We start from the raw sequence: 22,028 nt of genomic DNA on the forward strand, positions 1-22,028 counted from the left end.
AAAAATGGGCCGGCTTCTAAACTTACATTCTTGCTTTGCAAATAAAGATAGCAAGAGAAAGAAAAAATGAGAATAGGAGTAAATTAGAAAGTTGCTTAAAAATGCATGCTCTATCTGAATCATGAAAGAAAATAAATTGGCTTCAGTGTCCCTTTAAATAACCATTTCTTCAAATTATTTATAAAAAAAAAAAAAAAAAAAAAAACGCAGCGCAAGTAGTGACAGGACTAGTATTTATGTGTAACATAAGAAAATTCACATGGGATGTTCGTATTTCCTTTTTTTTGTTTAAGTTAGTGCTGCTGTTTGTTTCAGATTCTGTTTCTGCTTGAGACCAGCAGTGCTCTGTGGGTCCTAAGCAGTACTTCTGCTGTGTGTTTAATGTCATTTTAGGGGTTAAACAAAGTAGCGCATGGCCAATAGTCTTAAAATTACATGCCCTAACAAATCAGAACATATTTTGTGACAATTGTGGCCCTTTCACTCTAAATTAGAATATGTAAAATGTGATAAAAAAAAAGGAAGAATGTTCAATATTTAAATAGATCTAAGACAATTTAGAGACTTGTGAAGATTTCACCTTGGATACTAAAAAGACAGACATGCAGCTGTCGCCATCAGCCAATATGGATTATTGCCACTATGTGCATTTCCTCAAATTTCATTATAAATGTAACGGATTTTAAAGGGATACAGAAACCCAAAATTGCTTTTGTGATTCAGAGCATAAAAAAAGTTTCCAATTAACTCCTTTTATCAAATTTGCTTTGTTCCCATGGTATTCTTTGTTGAAGAGATACTTGGGTAAGTGTCTGTAGAACTACATGGCAATAGGCATGAAATAGTGCTGCCATCTAGTGGCAGCAAATATATAGTATTGCAAAACTGCTGCTATATAGTGACCCAAAATGTGCAGGCTCCTAAGCACACGTCCCTGCTTTTAAACAAAAGATGACAAGAGAACAATATAAATAAATTATAAAGTGGTTTAAAATTGTATGCTCTATCTGAACCATAAAAGAAATTTATATTTGTCTTCTATTCCTTTGCAAAAAAAAAAATGCAATTGCTGTTCTTTCATACCCCCCCCCCATTTGACAAATGTTAAACTATACTAATTAGTTTCTGAAAATTGTGTTTCTTAAAGACAAAAAGAAAAAAAATATTAAGATAAAAAAAAAATGTTCTGTAAAGCTGTTCAAGTGGAAACGGATACAGTGTTATCAGCTGTGTATATTCTGCCAATTCTAACTTGGTGATAAGAACTCCCACGACTCTATTGAAGAGACACACACCTCTGGAATCCTAATTAGTGGGGAGAAATAATAAACTAATGATGCAGTTAGTATTTGCAGTTTTAAACAACTTTCTATTTTACTTCTATTATCAACTTTACTTAGTTGTCTTGGTATCCTTTGTTGAGAAGCATACGACTTGGAGCTAGCTGTTGGTTACTGGCTACATAGTTATGGCTCTTGTCATTGGCTCAGCATAGGTGTTCAGCTCTGTAGATCCTAGTAGTGCATTGCTGCTGTGGAGCCGACTTTAGTTATGAGTTTAACCTCTTTGAAGGGGTCCCTTTAAGGTGTCAAGAGGACATGCCCTATTGAGGTTACAGAAAAAAAAAAATTGATATTAATGAATACAACAAACTAGTCAGACCTCCCAGTTGTGCCTTTTTGAGAGGGGCAGTCCCCGATTCTGAGCTGTCCCCCTCTGAGACAGCCTTATGTGGCTATTTGCAGAATTTCCTTTAAAAGGGACAGTAAAGTCATAATTAGATCTTCATGATTTAGATAGAGTATACAAGTTTAAACAACTTTTCAATTTACTTCTATTAATTAATTTGCTTCCTTCTCTTGTTATCCTTTGCTGAAAATGTTATTTGGGTAAGCTTAGGAGTAGCAAAGAACCTAGGTTCTAGTTGCTGATTGGTGGCTGCATATATATACACCGATTGTCATTGGCTCACCCATGTGTTTAGTTAGGAACCAGTAGTGCATTGCTACTCCAACAAATGATACCAAACGAATGAAGGAAATTTGATAATAGAAGTAAACTGGAAAGTTGTGTAAAATTGTATGTTCTACCTAAATCATGAAAGAAAAATTTGGGGTTTCATGTCCCTTTAAGCCCCACCCATGGAATGCTTAGACATGTAACAATGTATAACAAAGCTATAAATAATGTTGCAAACCACTGCTGCCATAGTACTAGAGACACGTGCACACTCCTGAGCTCCTATGAGCCTACCTAGTTGTACCCTTCAATAAAAGATACCAAAAGAACAAAGCAAATTTGTTAACCCATAAAATGGAAAGTTGTTTAAAATTGCCTGCTCTATCTGAATCATAAAAGTTTAATGTTGACTTTACTGTCCCTTTAAGTGTGGAATAAGCACTGAATTAGAATTGGAGGAAGCACATGGTACACATAAAATAGAGATTTCTCAAGCGTTTCTCTAGATAATTCACACCATAAATGTATCATTGGGGAGTCCGTATGAATTTACTGCAGAGCAGCTGTAACAAAGACAAAGGAAATTCGGCAAGCGGAGTCGGCTAACGAGTAAAAAAAATATATCTTAGCAAAGACAGGAAGTGAATGGTTAGCACTTTTATTGTCAACCATCAGTCTATTAACACTAACACGATCCTTCAGAAACCTTTAGCAAATGATTTTTCTACAAAAAAAAAAAAACCACAAAAAAACCCAAAACATTAAATTCTATGGGGATATTTGTAGATAATTAAAGGGACAGTAATCTCCAAAAATGTTAGTTTCAAAAGATAGATAATCCTTTTATTTACCATTCCCCAGTTTTGCATAATTAACACCTTGTATCTAAACCTCTGCAGACTGCCTCCTTATCAGACCTTTTGACACTTAAATTCCATGCAATTAGTGCTCTTTTAAATAACTCCACAGGTGTGAGAACATTATCTATATGACACACATGAAGTAACGCCCTCTACATGTGAAGAACTGTCAAATGCATTCAGGTAAGAGGCGGCCTTCAAGAGATTAGAAATTAGCATATGAGCCTACCTAGGTTTAGCTTTTAACAAAAGAACAAGATAAATAAATATAGCAAATTTGATGATAAAAGTAAATTGGAAAGTTGTTTAAAATTGCATGCCCTATCTGAACCATAAAAGTTTAATTTGGACTTTACTGTCCTTTTAATGTGATGAGCTTTCCAAAAGGTTTGTTACAGACCATAATATTAGGGAGTTTATAAAACTTGCTTGATTTTTTTTCTGTTCTTAAACTATCTTAAGAATTATTTGTTTAGCCTAGAACGATCTGACCTGGATATAAAACCATGACTATATCCTTGTGCAGTATGCTTAAAGTAAACAAATTGAAATGACACTATCGTTGACGTGATCGCGCGATCACAATGATAGACTCGGGACAGGGAGGAGTACCTTTGACGGTAGGCATGCCCTCCAGCCCGCAATCCCATTTAACAAATATAGACTTCAGGACAGCTTTGTTCTTTTGGTATTCTTATTTGAAAGCTAAACGTAGGTAGGTCATATGCCAATTTCTTAGCCCTCAAATGCTGTCTCTTATCTGAATGCATTGACAGTTTTTCACAGCTAGAGGGCATTAGTTTATGTGTGTCATATAGATAAAATTGTGCTCACGCATGTGAAGTTACCTAGGAGTCAGCATTGATTGGCTAAAATGCAAGTCTGTCAAAAAAACTAAAATAAGGGGACATTCTGCAGAGGCTTAGATACAAGGTAATCAGATACAGAGGTAAAACGTGTATTAATATAACTTGGAATGGGTAATAAAAAATGGATTATCTATCTTTTTAAACAATAAAAAAAAAATCTGGTGTCGACTGTCCCTTTAAGCATTTAGGGACACACAAAAGCAAATAAAAATGTGTTATATGGTGGCAATTTTGCAATAAAATATTTTTTACCTATTGTGCAATTAAAGGGATACTAAACCCAATTTTTTTCTTTAATGATACAGATAGAGCGTAATTTTAAGCAACTTTCTAATTTACTCCTATTATAAATTTTTCTCCGTTCTCTTGCTATTTAAAAAGCAGGAATGTAAGCTTAGGACTGGCCCATTTTAGGTTCAGCACCCTGGATAACGCTTGCTTATTGGTGACTACATTTAGCTACCAATAAGCAAGCGGAACTCAGGTTCTGAATAAAAAATGGGCCAGCTGAGAGTCCACTGCTTCATTCATTACTTTTGGGAATAAAGAACCTGGCCATCAGGAGGAGGCAAAGAAACCCCAGCCAAAGGCTTAAATACGCCTCCCACTCCCCTCATCCCCCAGTCATTCTGCTGAGGGAACAAGTTACAGTAGGAGAAACATCAGGGAATAAATGGTGCCAGAAGATAAATTAAATTAAGGTCCTCCCACTGGAGTTACAGGCGGGAGCCGTGGACTCCCCTCACCTCAATGGAAATTAAATTATCAGGTAAGCATAATTTATGTTTTCCATCTACAGGGGAGGAGAGTCCACGGCTTCATTCATTACTTTTGAGAACATATACCAAAGCTTTATGAGGACACTGAATGTAACCGGGAGGGTAAAAAGGCGGACCCTAATCTGAGGGCACCACAGCCTGTAAAACCTCTCTCCCAAAAACAGCTTCCGGAGAAGCAAAAACGTCAAATTTGTAAAACTTTGTAAAAGTGTGTAAGGAGGACCAGGTAGCCACCTTACAAATTTGCTCCATAGAGGCCTCATTCTTGAAGGCCCAAGACGAAGCCACAGCTCTAGTTGAATGAATGAGCCGTGATCCTCTGAGGAGGCTTATGTCCCGCTGTATCATAGGCCAAGCTAATCAAGCTCCTCAGCCAAAAGGACAAAGAAGTAGAAGAGGCCCTCTGCCCCTTGCATATTGAATTTGCATATTGGCACCACAAATGAAAGAATTGGCGACCTTCAACACCTTAACCTTATCCTGTATCTAATCGATGGAAGTCTCCCTCTAAATCATATCACACAGGGATTCACACCAATATGTCGCAGCTCCGGCAACCGCAGCTACAGCCGCTGCCGATTGAAAAACAAACCCTGTGTGCGGAAACATTTTCCTTAACATGTTATCCAACTTTTTATCCATGGGCTCTTTAAACGACAAACTATCCTCAAGGAATAGTCGTCCACTTCACGAGCATAGAAATAGCACCATCCACCTTAGGGACAGTACCCCACAGCTCGTGCTGAGAGTCGGGAACGGTAAACCGTTTCTAAAAAGAAGAAGGGGAAAAGGAAGAACCTAATCGCTCTCATTCATTCTTAATATTAGCCATCTTAACAGGAACCGGGAAGGTCTGAGGCACGACCCTGTCCTTGTATACCTTGCTATCAAGCTTGGGAAGCTTCAGTTCCGTAACCTCCAGAGTAGCAAGCACTTGCTTCAGCAAAAAAGCGCAAATTCTTCATCCTAAACCTAAAGTCAGGCTCCTCAGCATCCGGAGGATGAGATGACACAGACTCCAACCCAGAAGGTGCCTCCTCAGAAGAATCTGAGTGGGCCTCGTCATCGTATAACACCTCTGATATTTCCATAGGCTTAGACAACCCTTGGGCTGGGCTGCCATGATACGCCCTACACTTGCGCTTAGCAAAATGTGGTAAAGGATCACTTTCGATACCACCATTTGCAGTTGATCCGCAAAATCTGACGGCCAACAAATCTCTCCCGTAGGAGCAATGGTTGGACCCTAGGGCGCTTCATGTGCACTCTGAGATGAAAACAGGGAATGCACCTCATGGGACAGGAGCCCTCAGAGGTGGACGGCTCAGTAGTACTAGACATCCCTTTAGTTTTAGATATCGCAACTTTATCAAGACATGTGGAACATAGTTGAGCAGGCTGATCTACAAGAACCTCCCCACATAAAAACACAGGAATGAGACTTTGTTAAAAGAGGGAGTACCCTCTAACACGTCAGAGTCCTCGATAGCCTGCGCTTTTTTTTTTTATGGACTAGACTAGCTTAATAAACAGGCACCTTTATATCCTCCAATGGCCAGGGCACTCACCACCTCCTATGACCCGGACTACAGAAACCGCTTCATCTCCTATGCCGCTGATAAACAGAGGAAGTGGAGACAGTCACACCCGGTCACCTGGGATGCCTCGCAGGACCGCCCCTGCACTAAGGAGAAAACTCGCCAAAAGCAGACGCGCAAATACTCCCGGAAGTCAACCTGAAGTTCCACCATAGCCCGAGCCACATAGCGCCGTGGAACAGGAACACGGCCCTTCAAGTGTGACAGGTAGAAGCATCGTTACTGACATGGACTTGAGTGCAGAAAGCAGGCAATCTTCCGACACTTCTCTGCCAACCTTCTGTGACGAAAGGCAAAGAATGACTGGGGGATGAGGGGAGTGGGTGGAGGTATTTAAGCCTTTGGCTGGGGTGTATTTGCCTCCTCCTGGTGGCCAGGTTCTTTATTCCCAAAAGTAATGAATGAAGCCGTGGACTCTCCTCCCCTTTAGATGGAAAATAAAATAAAAACAGTATTAAATATTTCAGGAAATAACCATCTATAATAATTGTAATGCTCTTAAGGATAAAAGCCCCAACGCCCATAAATAGTACCTCCCTTTCTCTAAATCATCAATATGCCCAAAATAAAGTTGACAGTGTAAAAGTCCCTCTTAAAGGATTACTTTCTGTTATAATTTTTAAGCTAAACAACTAACATATTAAAGTTAATAAACATTAATTAAAACCTACTGACCTATATTTTCTCCAAAACGAAGTTTCATAACGTTCTAAAAGTTATATCTTTTATTCGCCGATGATGTCACGTTATCCTGCCCACTATTTTCAGCACTGCATGTTCAAAATACTTAAACCAATAACTTTGTGTTTAACCCCTTAGTGACCAACGACGTATGGGGTACGTCCTGCAAAAAAATGCAGTTAATGACCAAGGACGTACCCCATACGTCGTTGGTCTTTGAAAGCAGTGGAAGCGATCCTGATAGCTTCCAGCTGCTTTCATGTTATTGCAGTGATGCCTCAATATTGAGGCATCCTGCAATAACTGTTTTTAGCCATCCGATGCAGAGAGAGCCACTCTGTGGCCCTCTCTGCATCGGCTACCGATGGCCGTTATGGTTGGTGGGTGGGAGCTCATCCAGGGAGGCGGGTGGGCAGTTATTGGTGGAGGAGGGGGGAGGGATCTAGTGCGGGTGCGTGCGCGTGCACACGTGATGTCTATCAAAACAGCATCAATATGCTGTAGATCTGGAGGGTGGGAGAGAGGACTGGGGAGGGTGGGATTTTGAAATCAAGGCATCAGGGAGAGGGTGGGGGGCAGCTACACTACAGAAATAAATAAAATATTTAAAAAAAAAATAAAAAAAAATACATTATTATTTTTCAAACTGGGTACTGGCAGACAGTTGCCAGTACCCAATATGGTGCCCAATAAAGGCAGAAGGGGGGGGGGGTTAAAGAGCTGTTTGAGGGGGGATGAGGGAGGTTGGGGGCTAAGGGGGGTCCTACACAGCAGAAGAATTATTTTTTATTTTTTTTTAAAAAACCTAAAACTTATTTTCGTACTGGCAGATTTTCTGCCAGTACTTAAGATGGCTGGGACAATTGTGGGGTGGGGGAGGGAAGTGAGCTGTTTGGGAGGGATCAGGGGGTGGGAGGTGTCAGGTGGGAGGCTGATCTAAAATTAACCCTGCAAGCTCCCTACAAGCTACCTAATTAACTCCTTCACTGCTAGACATAATATACGTGTGATGCGCAGCGGCATTTAGCGACCTAACTACCAAAAAGCAACGCCAAAGCCATATATGTCTGCTATTTCTGAACAAAGGGGATCCCAGAGAAGCATTTACAACAATTTGTGCCATAATTGCACAAGCTGTTTGTAAATAATTTCAGTGAGAAACCTAAAATTGTGAAATATTTAAAGTTTTTTTTAATTTGATCGCATTTGGCGGTGAAATGGTGGCATGAAATATACCAAAATGGGCCTAGATCAATACTTGGGGTTGTTTACTACACTACACTAAAGCTAAAATTAACCCTACAAGCTCCCTACATGCTCCCTAGTTAACCCCTTCACTGCTGCGCATAATACACGTGTGGTGCGCAGTGGCATTTAGCGGCCTTCTAATTACCAAAAAGCAACGTAAAAGCCATATATGTCTGCTATTTCTGAACAAAGGGGATCCCAGAGAAGCATTTAAAACCATTTGTGCAATAATTGCACAAGCTGTTTGTAAATAATTTCAGTGAGAAACCTAAAGTTTGTGAAAAAATTTGTGAAAAAGTGAACATTTTTTTTTATTTGATCGCATTTGGCGGTGAAATGGTGGCATGAAATATACCAAAATGGGCCTAGATCAATACTTTGGGTTGTCTTCTAAAAATATATATACATGTCAAGGGATATTCAGAGATTCCTGACAGATATCAGTGTCCCAATGTAACTAGCGCTAATTTTGAAAAAAAGTGGTTTGGAAATAGCAAAGTGCTACTTGTACTTATTGCCCTATAACTTGCAAAAAAAGCAAAGAACGCGTAAACATTCGGTATTTCTAAACTCAGGACAAAATTTAGAAACTATTTAGCATGGGTGTTTTTTGGTGGTTGTAGATGTGCAACAGATTTTGGGGGTCAAAGTTTGAAAAAAATTGTTTTTTTTCCATTTTTTCCTCATATTTTATAATTTTTTTATAGTAAATTATAAGATATGATGAAAATAATGGTATCTTTAGAAAGTCCATTTAATGGCGAGAAAAACGGTATATAATATGTGTGGGTACAGTAAATGAGTAAGAGGAAAATTACAGCTAAACACAAACACCGCAGAAATGTAAAAATAGCCTTGGTCCCAAACGGTCAACAAATGGAAAAGTGCTCTGGTCACTAAGGGGTTAAAGCGCCATTTTGAAACCTAGGTATTGTAAGCGGATTGGTACAGAGCAAAGGATACCCACGGAGTGGGTTTGGAAAACAATTAAATTTGCAGACAAGATTTCTGATATATGGTAGAGATATGTTAATGAAATGCTATTGATAAAAAGCGTATTTGGGGTAGTTAGTTAGTAACAGGCATAGAAAATATTTACTTACAGTGGCCCTTTAAGATTAGAGACAGACATACATACATAAGCCCTTCCTGACAGGAACTTAGAAAGCAGTCTGCCAGTCACTAAGGCGTGGCACTGACCTTCAACTGCTATCTGCCCTTATATGGAGCACTTCTGTAAAAATCAAAATCTAGGGGTCCCAGTTCCAGTCATAAATTACTAATGCTATATGACCTAGAAGCAACCAATCAGGACAGAGAGAAGGTATTACACTTGCTCCTTTGTCCTGATTGGTTGTACAATATTCACTGCAAGGCATGTTGGGAACCGTAGTTTAAATTTAAAAAAAAAAAAAAAACAGCCAGTGGAATGGTTAAAGATGTGCCACACTTGGCATGTTCCTTGCTATCTTAAAGGAGAATGCTGGCCCATAATGAACAAAGGGGGAGATGCCATTAATGGGGCAGAAGCATTGATCCTGTACTATCTATCCTGTACTATCATCTACAGTAGACTATGTAATGCTCTGCTGTCATGGTAACTAGAAAAATACAACTTCATATAAAAGATCTGTCCATAATCATATTGTGTGAATCAGATACTTTAGGTCCTTAGATAATTGGTAACACATTTAAGGGTATATATTTCCAAACATATGTTCCTGTTATTGTGGAGGTCTGTATTTCGACCACATAATTAAATTGGCAAACGCATGAAAGCATTCTGTTTGCATGTGAAGACTCTACGGTTACATTGTCACTAAAATGCAGCTTTGCTTAAATCTCTGGAAGTAGTTCAGAATCCTCCTTTTAAAAAGTTTAAAAGAAAAAATGGTAACTTCTGATGAAGATTACCAAAACGAGTCCCCAGAAGGGATTCTAAAGCCATAGGGTTAAATAAAAAAGCATTAAAAAGTTATTTGACTAGAAGGTCATTGGTAAAAATCATGGATATCTTATTTATATACATTTTGTACAGCCCGGCCATGCCTCATGTATGTATCCCACTTCACTAGAATACCTCTCAAGCTTTTAGTCAAGACTATCCAAACTGCAATTTCAGTTCCATCGACCTTCATATTTAAAAAAAAAAAAAAAAAAAAAAAAAAAAAAAAAAAAAAAACACTACTTCTTTGCAAATCCCACCCAGAATTGATAAAAAAAAAATATAAAAATAAAAAAATCAATTATGGGTAGTAAAACAACTTCACTATACTTTGTTTTGCCCCAACTGTTTAAATTAGGTGTAGTAAAAAAAAAAAAAAAAAAAACCCACCTTTGCAATATACTTTCATTATTAATTTTGTTCCCTTTTCCTGTAATTTAAAGGGATAGTAAACACCAAAAATATTGTTTAAAAAGATAAATATACCTTTATTTACCATTCCCCAGTTTTGCATAACCAACACTGTTATAGAAATATACTTTTTATCTCTATGATAACCTTGTATCCAAGCTTCGGCAGATTGCCCCCTTATCTCAGTTCTTGTGACAGATTTGCATTTCAGGTAATCTGTGCTGACTCTTAAATAACTCCACATGCATGAGTACAATGTTATTTATATGAAACGCATGAACCGATGCCTTGGTAGTGCTTGCTGATTGGTGGCGAAGTATAGTTACCAATCAGCAAGCGCTATCCAGGGTTCTGAACCAAAAAATGGGCCGGCTCCTAAGCTTTAATTTCTGCTTTTTCAAATAAAGATACAAGAGAACAAAGAAAAATTGATAAAATATGAGTAAATTAAAAAGCTGCTTAAAATTCTATGCTCTATCCAAATCATGAAAGAAAAAAAACGAACAAAATTATGCTTACCTGATATTTTCATTTCCATCTGTGGGAGGAGAGTCCACTACTTCATTCATTACTTGTGGGAACAAATACCCAAGCTCTAGAGGACACTGAATGAACAAAAAACAGGAGGATAAAAGGAGGCGGACCCTATACTGAGGGCACCACAGCCTGCAGAACCTCTCCCCCAAACACAGCTTTCGCCAAACAGACATCAAATTTGTAAAAGTATGTAAGGACCACCAAGTAGCCTCCTTCCAAATCTGCTCCACAGAGGCCTCATTCTTAAAGGGCCAAGAAGAGGCAACAGCTCTAGTTCAGTGAGCCGTAATCCTCTGAGGAGGCTTATGTCCCGCTGTCTCATAGGCCAAACAGGTAACGCTCCTCAACCAAAAAGACAGAAGTGGAAGAGGCCTTCTGCCCCCTACCCTTCCCTGAATACACCACAAATAAGGATGAAGTCTGTCTGAAATCTTTTGTGGCCTGAAGATTAAACTTCAAGGTTCAAACCACATCCACGTTATGCAGTAACCTTTCCTTAGACGAAGAAGGGTTAGGACACAAGGAAGGAGCTACCATCTCCTGATTGATGTTACGATCTGATACCACCTTGGGAAGAAATCCCAACCCAGTGCAAAGCACAGCCTTATCTGCGTGAAAAACCAGGTAAGGGGGCTCAGATTGCAAGACCGCTAATTCAGAGACTCTGCGAGCCGATGCAAAAGCCAGAAGAAATAGAACCTTCCAGGAAAGAATCTTAATGTCAAGCGCATGCATAGACTCAAACGGAACTCTCTGCAAAACCTTAAGAACCAAGTTTAAGCTCCAAGGAGGAGCAGAATTTCTAAAGACAGGTCTGATTCTAGACAGAGCCTGAACAAAGGACTGAATATCAGGAAGCTCTGCTAGCTTATTGTGTAACAGTTTTGACAATGCCGAAATCTGTCCCCTTAAAGGAACTGGCGACAAGACCCTTATCCAGTGCATCCTGGAGAAAGTTCAGAATCCTGGATATCCTAACCTTATGCCAGGGATATCCACGCTCCTTGCACCAAGATAAGTAGGTCCTCCACACCTTATGATAGATGTGACGAGTGACCGGCTTCCTGGTCTGGATGAGAGTATCAATTACTTTGTCAGAAAAACCTCTCTCTCTTAGCCAAGACTAGGGTTCAATCTCCACGCAGTCAGCCTCAGAGAATCGAGATTTTGGTGCAGGAAGGGACCCTGAACCAGCAGATCTCTGCGCCAGGGTAACCTCCATTGAGGAGACGATGACATCCCTACCAGATCCGCAAACCATGTCCTCCGTGTCCACAATGGAGCAATCAGAATGGTCGAAGCTTGCTCCTGTTTGATGCGGGTCACCACTCAAGGAAGAAGTGGTAAGGGTGGAAATATGTAAATTAGGTTGAACTCCCAAGGCACAGATAAGGCATCTATCAGCTCTGCCTGTGGGTCCCTGGACCGCGACCCGTATCTGGTAGCTTGAAGTTGAGTCTGGACACCATGAGGTCTATCTCCGGCATCCGCCATCTGTTGCAGATCTCCGCAAACACCTTCGGGATGGAGAGACCATTCCCCCGGATGAAACTACTGTCTGCTGAGAAAGTCCGCTTCCCAGTTGTCCACACCCGGAATGTGGATCGCTGAAACCCCATCTATCTTAGGGATTGAAGGTTCTTCCGGAAGCTTCAGCTCCGGAACCTCCAACGTAGCAAGCACTTTCAGAAAAAAGCATAAATGCTCCATCTTTAACTTGAAGTCTGGCTCCTCCAAAGCCAGAGGTCTAGAAGACACCGATTCCGTCCCATAGAAAGTGCCCTCTGACGAGTACGAGGCATCCTCATCGGATAATCTCAGATAACCAACAGAGTAGATGACCCCTGGATGGGAAGGCTATGTCTTTCCCTTTGCTTGCGCTTCACAGGACGAGGTAGGGCATTGAAGGCCGCAGAAACCGCCTCTTGCAACTGGGCATCGAAATCTGGCGGCCACGAGGCCCCTCCCATGGGAGGATTAGTAGGGCCTTGGGGAGCTACATGTGTAATCTGAGATGAATGTTGGGAACGCACCTCACGGGACGGAGAACCCTCAGAGGTGGACGGCTCAGTAGTACTAAATATCTTATTCTTTTTAGATATTGCAATCTTATCAAAGCAAGCAGATCAACCCGTACCTCTTCACAATAAACACGGGTATTAGATTTGATTAAAGAGGGAGTATCCTTTAACATATGAGAGTCCTCCATAGCTTGCGCCTTTAATACGGACTGAGATTAAATGGCACCTTTATACACCAATGGCCGGGGCACTCACTACCTCCTATGACCCGGACCACAAAGAAACCGTTACGTCTCCCCAAACGCTGATCAGGAAAGAGGCAGTTGAAGAGGCCACAACCGGTCACATGGAGTGCCATGCAGAACCGCCCTGGCACTATAGAGAAACATGCCAAAAACAGGCCGCGCTGATCTACACCTGACTGTTCACATATTGCTAGAGCCTCATCTCACACATGACGTAGCATTAACACAAAGATTGTATGCATAAATCCCCCCTGTTCAATAATCCCCTTTCCAGGAATATTAACCCTTCATTCTATACAGATAAAAGGAGAGACACACTGTGACCCTGTCTTCTTGCATTATCATATGTGTATAAATGAAACTATCTTACCAGAATCTATGCCGTGGAACAGGAACACAGCCCTTCAAGTGCGACAGGTTAGTAGCATCACTCCTGACATGGACTTGACTAGTTTCGCTGCCTGCCTTTATTCACTCAACGCCGATTGCCAAAAAGCTGTTAACATGAGTCAGGATGGTTTCGCAGAGACGACACTCCCTGCATCTCCAGACTAACTTTCATCCATGCTCTCACTGAGAGGCCAACAGGATTACTTAAAACTCAGTCCCATTTCGAAGAGTACTACCATCCATAAAAAGACTATTCCAAATCTTCCGACACTTCTCTGCCAACCTCCTGTGACGAAAGGCAAAGAATGACTTGGGAGATGGGGGGAGGTATTTAAGCCTTTGGCTGGGGTGTCTTTGCCTCCTCCTGGTGGCCAGGTTCTTAATTCCCACAAGTAATGAATGAAGCAGTGGACTCTCCTCCCATTAAGATGGAAATTGGGTTTAGTATCCCTTTAAGCGCAATATTTTGCCCCCATTAAAAGGAATTTAACAAACAAAACAAAAATAGTGTGAATTTTCTAATTCTCTGAACTTGAAATGTACCCTGCTGACTTATAAATTAAAGTCAAGGTAAAGTTGCGGCTCTCAGATCATTCATATGTGTAGCCTATGCGCTAATATATGAAATCGCTAACTTTTAATAACCAAAAAAAAAAAATTGTAAAATTATATTTTTTAATTATTACTTTTTCTATTAACAGCGCCATCGCTCACGCCCTCTATTGACTTCCTGGTCAGTGCTCTATCCCATGTAGAAAGTGGCCCCACCCGCTTTCTATGTAAGCAGCCATGCTCATTCCCCATCAACTATGATGTGCGCATTGTGTTGAGCATGCGCTGTAGATACAGGGGGCAGTTTGTCTACACTCGTGGCCACCTAACAGCCAGGATTTCAATTGGATGCCGGAGTTTACGTCACCAAAACAAAATATGTGACACAGAGCCGGGCATTAAGCTGGACTCTAGTTTTTAAAGTTTGCAGTCATATCGTTTAATATTCAAAATAATAAAAAAAATGATGGGGTGGCGGAGCCAACTACCATAGTAGCAGGACGTGTTTGGTTGATCTCTTATGCCAGCTGAGATTATATAGATTTATGGAAGCTATTTATAGTAACTCTGGGGATAATTATGCTGTTGCCTCAAGAATATTTGTTTTGAGATCGATATCTCGGCAACCTAGGAAGCTATTAACACAGAGGCTGTGATTATATTCCTGGAATAATACAGCCCAGTCTATGCAAAATGGTGGCATAACCTTTTGCTTTAGCACATAGGAAGCTGGTCTGTCGATATCCCTGCAAACTTGCCAAAAAACATAATTTATGCTTACCTGATAAATTCCTTTCTTCTGTTGTGTGATCAGTCCACGGGTCATCATTACTTCTGGGATATAACTCCTCCCCAACAGGAAATGCAAGAGGATTCACCCAGCAGAGCTGCATATAGCTCCTCCCCTCTACGTCAGTCCCAGTCATTCGACCAAGAATCAACGAGAAAGGAGTAACCAAGGGTGAAGTGGTGACTGGAGTATAATTTAAAAGATATTTACCTGCCTTAAAACAGGGCGGGGCCGTGGACTGATCACACAACAGAAGAAAGGAATTTATCAGGTAAGCATAAATTATGTTTTCTTCTGTTATGTGTGATCAGTCCACGGGTCATCATTACTTCTGGGATACCAATACCAAAGCAAAAGTACACGGATGACGGGAGGGATAGGCAGGCTCATTATACAGAAGGAACCACTGCCTGAAGAACCTTTCTCCCAAAAATAGCCTCCGAAGAAGCAAAAGTGTCAAATTTGTAAAATTTGGAAAAAGTATGAAGCGAAGACCAAGTTGCAGCCTTGCAAATCTGTTCAACAGAGGCCTCATTCTTAAAGGCCCAAGTGGAAGCCACAGCTCTAGTGGAGTGAGCTGTAATTCTTTCAGGAGGCTGCTGTCCAGCAGTCTCATAGGCTAAACGTATTATGCTACGAAGCCAAAAAGAGAGAGAGGTAGCAGAAGCTTTTTGACCTCTCCTCTGTCCAGAATAAACGACAAACAGGGAAGAAGTTTGGCGAAAATCTTTAGTTGCCTGCAAGTAGAACTTGAGGGCACGAACTACATCCAGATTGTGTAGAAGACGTTCCTTCTTTGAAGAAGGATTTGGACACAAGGATGGAACAACAATCTCTTGATTGATATTCCTGTTAGTGACTACCTTAGGTAAGAACCCAGGTTTAGTACGCAGAACTACCTTGTCTGAGTGAAAAATCAGATAAGGAGAATCACAATGTAAGGCTGATAACTCAGAGACTCTTCGAGCCGAGGAAATAGCCATTAAAAACAGAACTTTCCAAGATAACAATTTTATATCAATGGAATGAAGGGGTTCAAACGGAACACCCTGTAAAACGTTAAGAACTAAGTTTAAACTCCATGGCGGAGCAACAGCTTTAAACACAGGCTTGATCCTAGCTAAAGCCTGACAAAAGGCCTGGACGTCTGGATTTTCTGACAGACGCCTGTGTAACAAGATGGACAGAGCTGAAATCTGTCCCTTTAATGAACTAGCTGATAAACCCTTTTCTAAACCTTCTTGTAGAAAGGACAATATCCTAGCGATCCTAACCTTACTCCAGGAGTAACCTTTGGATTCGCACCAGTATAGGTATTTACGCCATATTTTATGGTAAATCCTTCTGGTAACAGGCTTCCTAGCCTGTATCAGGGTATCAATAACCGACTCAGAAAAACCACGTTTTGATAAAATCAAGCGTTCAATTTCCAAGCAGTCAGCTTCAGAGAAGTTAGATTTTGATGTTTGAATGGACCCTGTATCAGAAGGTCCTGTCTTAGAGGTAGAGACCAAGGCGGACAGGATGACATGTCCACTAGATCTGCATACCAAGTCCTGCGTGGCCATGCAGGCGCTATTAGAATCACTGATGCTCTCTCCTGTTTGATTTTGGCAATCAATCGAGGAAGCAGCGGGAAGGGTGGAAACACATAAGCCATCCCGAAGTTCCAAGGTGCTGTCAAAGCATCTATCAGAACCGCTCCCGGATCCCTGGATCTGGACCCGTAGAGAGGAAGTTTGGCGTTCTGGCGAGACGCCATGAGATCTATCTCTGGTTTGCCCCAACGTCGAAGTATTTGGGCAAAGACCTCCGGATGAAGTTCCCACTCCCCCGGATGAAAAGTCTGGCGACTCAAGAAATCCGCCTCCCAGTTCTCCACTCCCGGGATGTGGATTGCTGACAGGTGGCAAGAGTGAGACTCTGCCCAGCGAATTATCTTTGATACTTCCATCATTGCTAGGGAGCTTCTTGTCCCTCCCTGATGGTTGATGTAAGCTACAGTCGTGATGTTGTCCGACTGAAACCTGATGAACCCCCGAGTTGTTAATTGGGGCCAAGCCAGAAGGGCATTGAGAACTGCTCTCAATTCCAGGATGTTTATTGGAAGGAGACTCTCCTCCTGATTCCATAGTCCCTGAGCCTTCAGAGAATTCCAGACAGCGCCCCAACCTAGTAGGCTGGCGTCTGTTGTTACAATTGTCCAGTCTGGCCTGCTGAATGGCATCCCCCTGGACAGGTGTGGCCGATAAAGCCACCATAGAAGAGAATTTCTGGTCTCTTGATTCAGATTCAGAGTAGGGGACAAATCTGAGTAATCCCCATTCCACTGACTTAGCATGCACAATTGCAGCGGTCTGAGGTGTAGGCGTGCAAAAGGTACTATGTCCATTGCCGCTACCATTAAGCCGATCACCTCCATGCATTGAGCTACTGACGGGTGTTGAATGGAATGAAGGACACGGCATGCATTTTGAAGCTTTGTTAACCTGTCTTCTGTCAGGTAAATCTTCATTTCTACAGAATCTATAAGAGTCCCCAAGAATGGAACTCTTGTGAGAGGAAAAAGAGAACTCTTCTTTTCGTTCACTTTCCATCCATGCGACCTTAGAAATGCCAGAACTAACTCTGTATGAGACTTGGCAGTTTGAAAGCTTGAAGCTTGTATTAGAATGTCGTCTAGGTACGGAGCTACCGAAATCCCTCGCGGTCTTAGTACCGCCAGAAGGGCACCCAGAACCTTTGTGAAGATTCTTGGAGCCGTAGCCAATCCGAATGGAAGAGCTACAAACTGGTAGTGCCTGTCTAAGAAGGCAAACCTTAGATACCGGTGATGATCTTTGTGAATCGGTATGTGAAGGTAAGCATCTTTTAAATCCACTGTGGTCATGTACTGACCCTTTTGGATCATGGGTAAGATTGTCCGAATAGTTTCCATTTTGAACGATGGAACTCTTAGGAATTTGTTTAGAATCTTTAAATCTAAGATTGGCCTGAAAGTTCCCTCTTTTTTGGGAACCACAAACAGGTTTGAGTAGAACCCTTGTCCTTGTTCCGACCGCGGAACCGGATGGATCACTCCCATTAATAACAGATCTTGTACACAGCGTAGAAACGCTTCTTTCTTTATCTGGTTTGTTGACAACCTTGACAGATGAAATCTCCCTCTTGGGGGAGATAATTTGAAGTCTAGAAGGTATCCCTGAGATATGATCTCTAGCGCCCAGGGATCCTGAACATCTCTTGCCCAGGCCTGGGCGAAGAGAGAAAGTCTGCCCCCCACTAGATCCGGTCCCGGATCGGGGGCTCTCGGTTCATGCTGTCTTTGGGGCAGCAGCAGGTTTCCTGGCCTGCTTGCTCTTGTTCCAGGACTGGTTAGGCTTCCAGCCTTGCCTGTAACGAGCAACAGCTCCCTCCTGTTTTGGTGCAGTGGAGGTTGATGCTGCTCCTGTTTTGAAATTCCGAAAGGGACGAAAATTAGACTGTCTAGCCTTAGCTTTGGCTTTGTCTTGAGGTAGGGCGTGGCCCTTACCTCCTGTAATGTCAGCGATAATTTCTTTCAAACCGGGCCCAAATAAAGACTGCCCCTTGAAAGGTATATTAAGTAATTTGGACTTAGAAGTAACATCAGCTGACCAGGATTTTAGCCACAGCGCCCTACGTGCCTGTATGGCGAATCCTGAGTTCTTAGCCGTAAGTTTGGTTAAATGTACTACGGCCTCCGAAATGAATGAATTAGCTAGTTTAAGGACTCTAAGCCTGTCCGTAATGTCGTCTAGCGTAGATGAACTAAGGTTCTCTTCCAGAGACTCAATCCAAAATGCTGCCGCAGCCGTAATCGGCGCGATACATGCAAGGGGTTGCAATATAAAACCTTGTTGAACAAACATTTTCTTAAGGTAACCCTCTAATTTTTTATCCATTGGATCTGAAAAAGCACAGCTATCATCCACCGGGATAGTGGTACGCTTAGCTAAAGTAGAAACTGCTCCCTCCACCTTAGGGACCGTTTGCCATAAGTCCCGAGTGGTGGTGTCTATTGGAAACATCTTTCTAAATATTGGAGGGGGTGAGAACGGCACACCGGGTCTATCCCACTCCTTAGTAACAATTTCAGTTAGTCTCTTAGGTATAGGAAAAACGTCAGTACTCGCCGGTACCGCAAAGTATTTATCCAACCTACACAGTTTCTCTGGTATTGCAACGGTGTTACAATCATTGAGAGCTGCTAAGACCTCCCCTAGTAATACACGGAGGTTCTCCAATTTAAATTTGAAATATCTGAATCCAATCTGTTTGGATCAGAACCGTCACCTACAGAATGAAGCTCTCCGTCCTCATGCTCTGCAAGCTGTGACGCAGTATCAGACATGGCCCTAGTATTGTCAGCGCACTCTGTTCTCACCCCAGAGTGATCACGCTTGCCTCTTAGTTCTGGTAATTTAGACAAAACTTCAGTCATAACAGTAGCCATATCTTGTAATGTTATCTGTAATGGCCGCCCAGATGTACTAGGCGCCATAATATCACGCACCTCCCGGGCGGGAGATGCAGGTACTGCCGCGTGAGGCGAGTTAGTCGGCATAACTCTCCCCTCGCTGTTTGGTGAAATTTGTTCAAATTGTACAGATTGACTTTTATTTAAAGTAGCATCAATACAGTTAGTACATAAATTTCTATTGGGCTCCACCTTGGCATTGGAACAAATGACACAGATATCTTCCTCTGAGTCAGACATGTTTAACACACTAGCAATAAACTTGCAACTTGGTTATAATCTTTTTTAGCAAAAACGTACTGTGCCTCAAAGAGGTACTAAACGATTAAATGACAGTTGAAATAATGAACTGAAAAACAGTTATAGCATCAAACTTTAAAACAACACAACTTTTAGCAAAGGTTTGTTCCCATTAGAAAAATAACAATAATTAAATTTGACATAAAAATTACAGAGCAACGTTTTTATTCACAGTCAATATAAAATTCTCACAGCTCTGCTGAGAGAATCTACCTCCCTCCAAAGAAGTTTGAAGACCCCTGAGATCTGTCAGAGATGAACCGGATCATGCAGGAAATATAAGAGTAACTGACTGGAATTTTTTGATGCGTAGCAAAGAGCGCCAAAAACGGCCCCTCCCCCTCACACACAGCAGTGAAGAGAAACGAAACTGTCACAATTAAAACCAAACAACTGCCAAGTGGAAAATAATGCCCAAATATTTATTCACTCAGTACCTCAGAAATGTAAACGATTCTACATTCCAGCAAAAACGTTTAACATGATAAATACTTATTAAAAGGATTAGTGACTTTTAACAGAGTAGTTCCGGTGAAATACCATCCCCAGAATACTGAAGTGTATACATACATGTCATTATAACGGTATGGCAGGATTTTCTCATCAATTCCATTCAGAAAATAAAAACTGCTACATACCTCAATGCAGATTCATCTGCCCGCTGTCCCCTGATCTGAAGCTTTTACCTCCCTCAGATGGCCGAGAACAGCAATATGATCTTAACTACTCCGGTTAAAATCATAGTAAAAAACTCTGGTAGATTCTTCCTCAAACTCTGCCAGAGAAGTAATAACACGCTCCGGTGCTATTGTAAAATAACAAACTTTTGATTGAAGTCATAAAAACTAAGTATAATCACCATAGTCCTCTCACACATCCTATCTAGTCGTTGGGTGCAAGAGAATGACTGGGACTGACGTAGAGGGGAGGAGCTATATGCAGCTCTGCTGGGTGAATCCTCTTGCATTTCCTGTTGGGGAGGAGTTATATCCCAGAAGTAATGATGACCCGTGGACTGATCACACATAACAGAAGAAAAGCCTGTTATACTATTTCCGAGAGAGAAAAGGAATCAGCTTTGTGAGTGATCTGTACATCTGAGTTTTTACAACATCTCCCTTTGTCTGATACTTACGGCAGAGCGATCTAATGGTGCACATGGAATCTGTAAGAGCTGATATCCTCCGAGCCCTAGAAAAGCTTCTAGAGGATCACTTTTGCAAGTTAGAGGATCATTTGGAGGCAGTATTCCTTTTGGATCCTAGACCAGACATGACACTTCTTGCGCCTAAAGTCAATGAGGATTACAATGAGGTCAATATATGTTCTCCTACTCGGAAGGAATAAGTGGTGACGCAGGTCTCAACGGAGGAAAAATGCAACATACAAGTTTTGAAAGCAATACAAGCTAACCCTCAAGGAGAATCCAGACAAGTTCACTCTGCTAACCGAGCGGATCATATGGAAGGAAGAGACCCCATGAAGAATGTACACACAAAGTCAAGTATGGAGCACGCAAGAAAACGAAACCTTCTGGACCCCTGCGCCTGGCCGGGTGTGGGGCGCCATGTGGAACGTGTGAAGGCTTCTGACCAACGGACCTTCCAGCCTTTGAACTGTATCTCAGCGTCAGCCTTGGGGAGCCTCAGTTCACTGTTAGCTGCATTTGCTAATACATGGCAGACTTATTTATTTCTTGAGAATTGGTGTGGAGTAGAATATGAGAAGTCCACGGAGGTGAGTAGTTGATTCTGATCCTCTCCTCCATGGAGCGCTCACCATTTCCCAACTAAGTAACTAAAGACTGTTGTTGGCTTATCTCACACCTAAAAACTTTTATGCAACTCTAGCTAAATATCGTTTTCTGGGGGGCTTGCTATTTGTCTCTTATAGACCTCTTGTGGTAGCTATGTAGTATTCTCCAGTATGGTCTTATAAATATGCTATCTCCAGCTTATCCTAAGTGTTCGTCCTAAAGGTTAGTAACATATTTTAGATATCTTTAGGATACCCACTTTTATATACTTCTTTCCTTGTGCAAGATTCTGCTACTGTAATATCTAATGTGTGCTATTAAAATGAGTAAGGAGGTCCAGCTTTACTGATCCATATAAAAGGTATATTAGTTTTAACTATACCCCCCCCCATGGCATACCTTTTCAGTTAGCGATGCTCATTTCCCTAACTAAATCAGTTACAGTAAGAACATAAAGAGTGCACTCTGTGAATACTTTGTCTCCTTATACCCTTACTATAAGCTTAACAGGGTTATAGCTATCTGGAGACATAGATATATACATCTGCCATGCAGAGCTCATCTCCTCCCTACAGTCCTCATTTTATCC

General features: G+C 41.5%; 1 protein-coding gene across 1 annotated transcript in view; it reads right to left on the reverse strand.

Moving 5' to 3' along the window:
• FAM107B (family with sequence similarity 107 member B) overlaps nucleotides 1–22,028 on the reverse strand; it is a 138,698-nt gene that overhangs the window by 30,350 nt on the left and 86,320 nt on the right. The window lies entirely within an intron of this gene.

Source organism: Bombina bombina, chromosome 6, assembly GCF_027579735.1.
Source record: "Bombina bombina isolate aBomBom1 chromosome 6, aBomBom1.pri, whole genome shotgun sequence".
NCBI classification, from domain to species: Eukaryota; Metazoa; Chordata; class Amphibia; order Anura; family Bombinatoridae; genus Bombina; species Bombina bombina.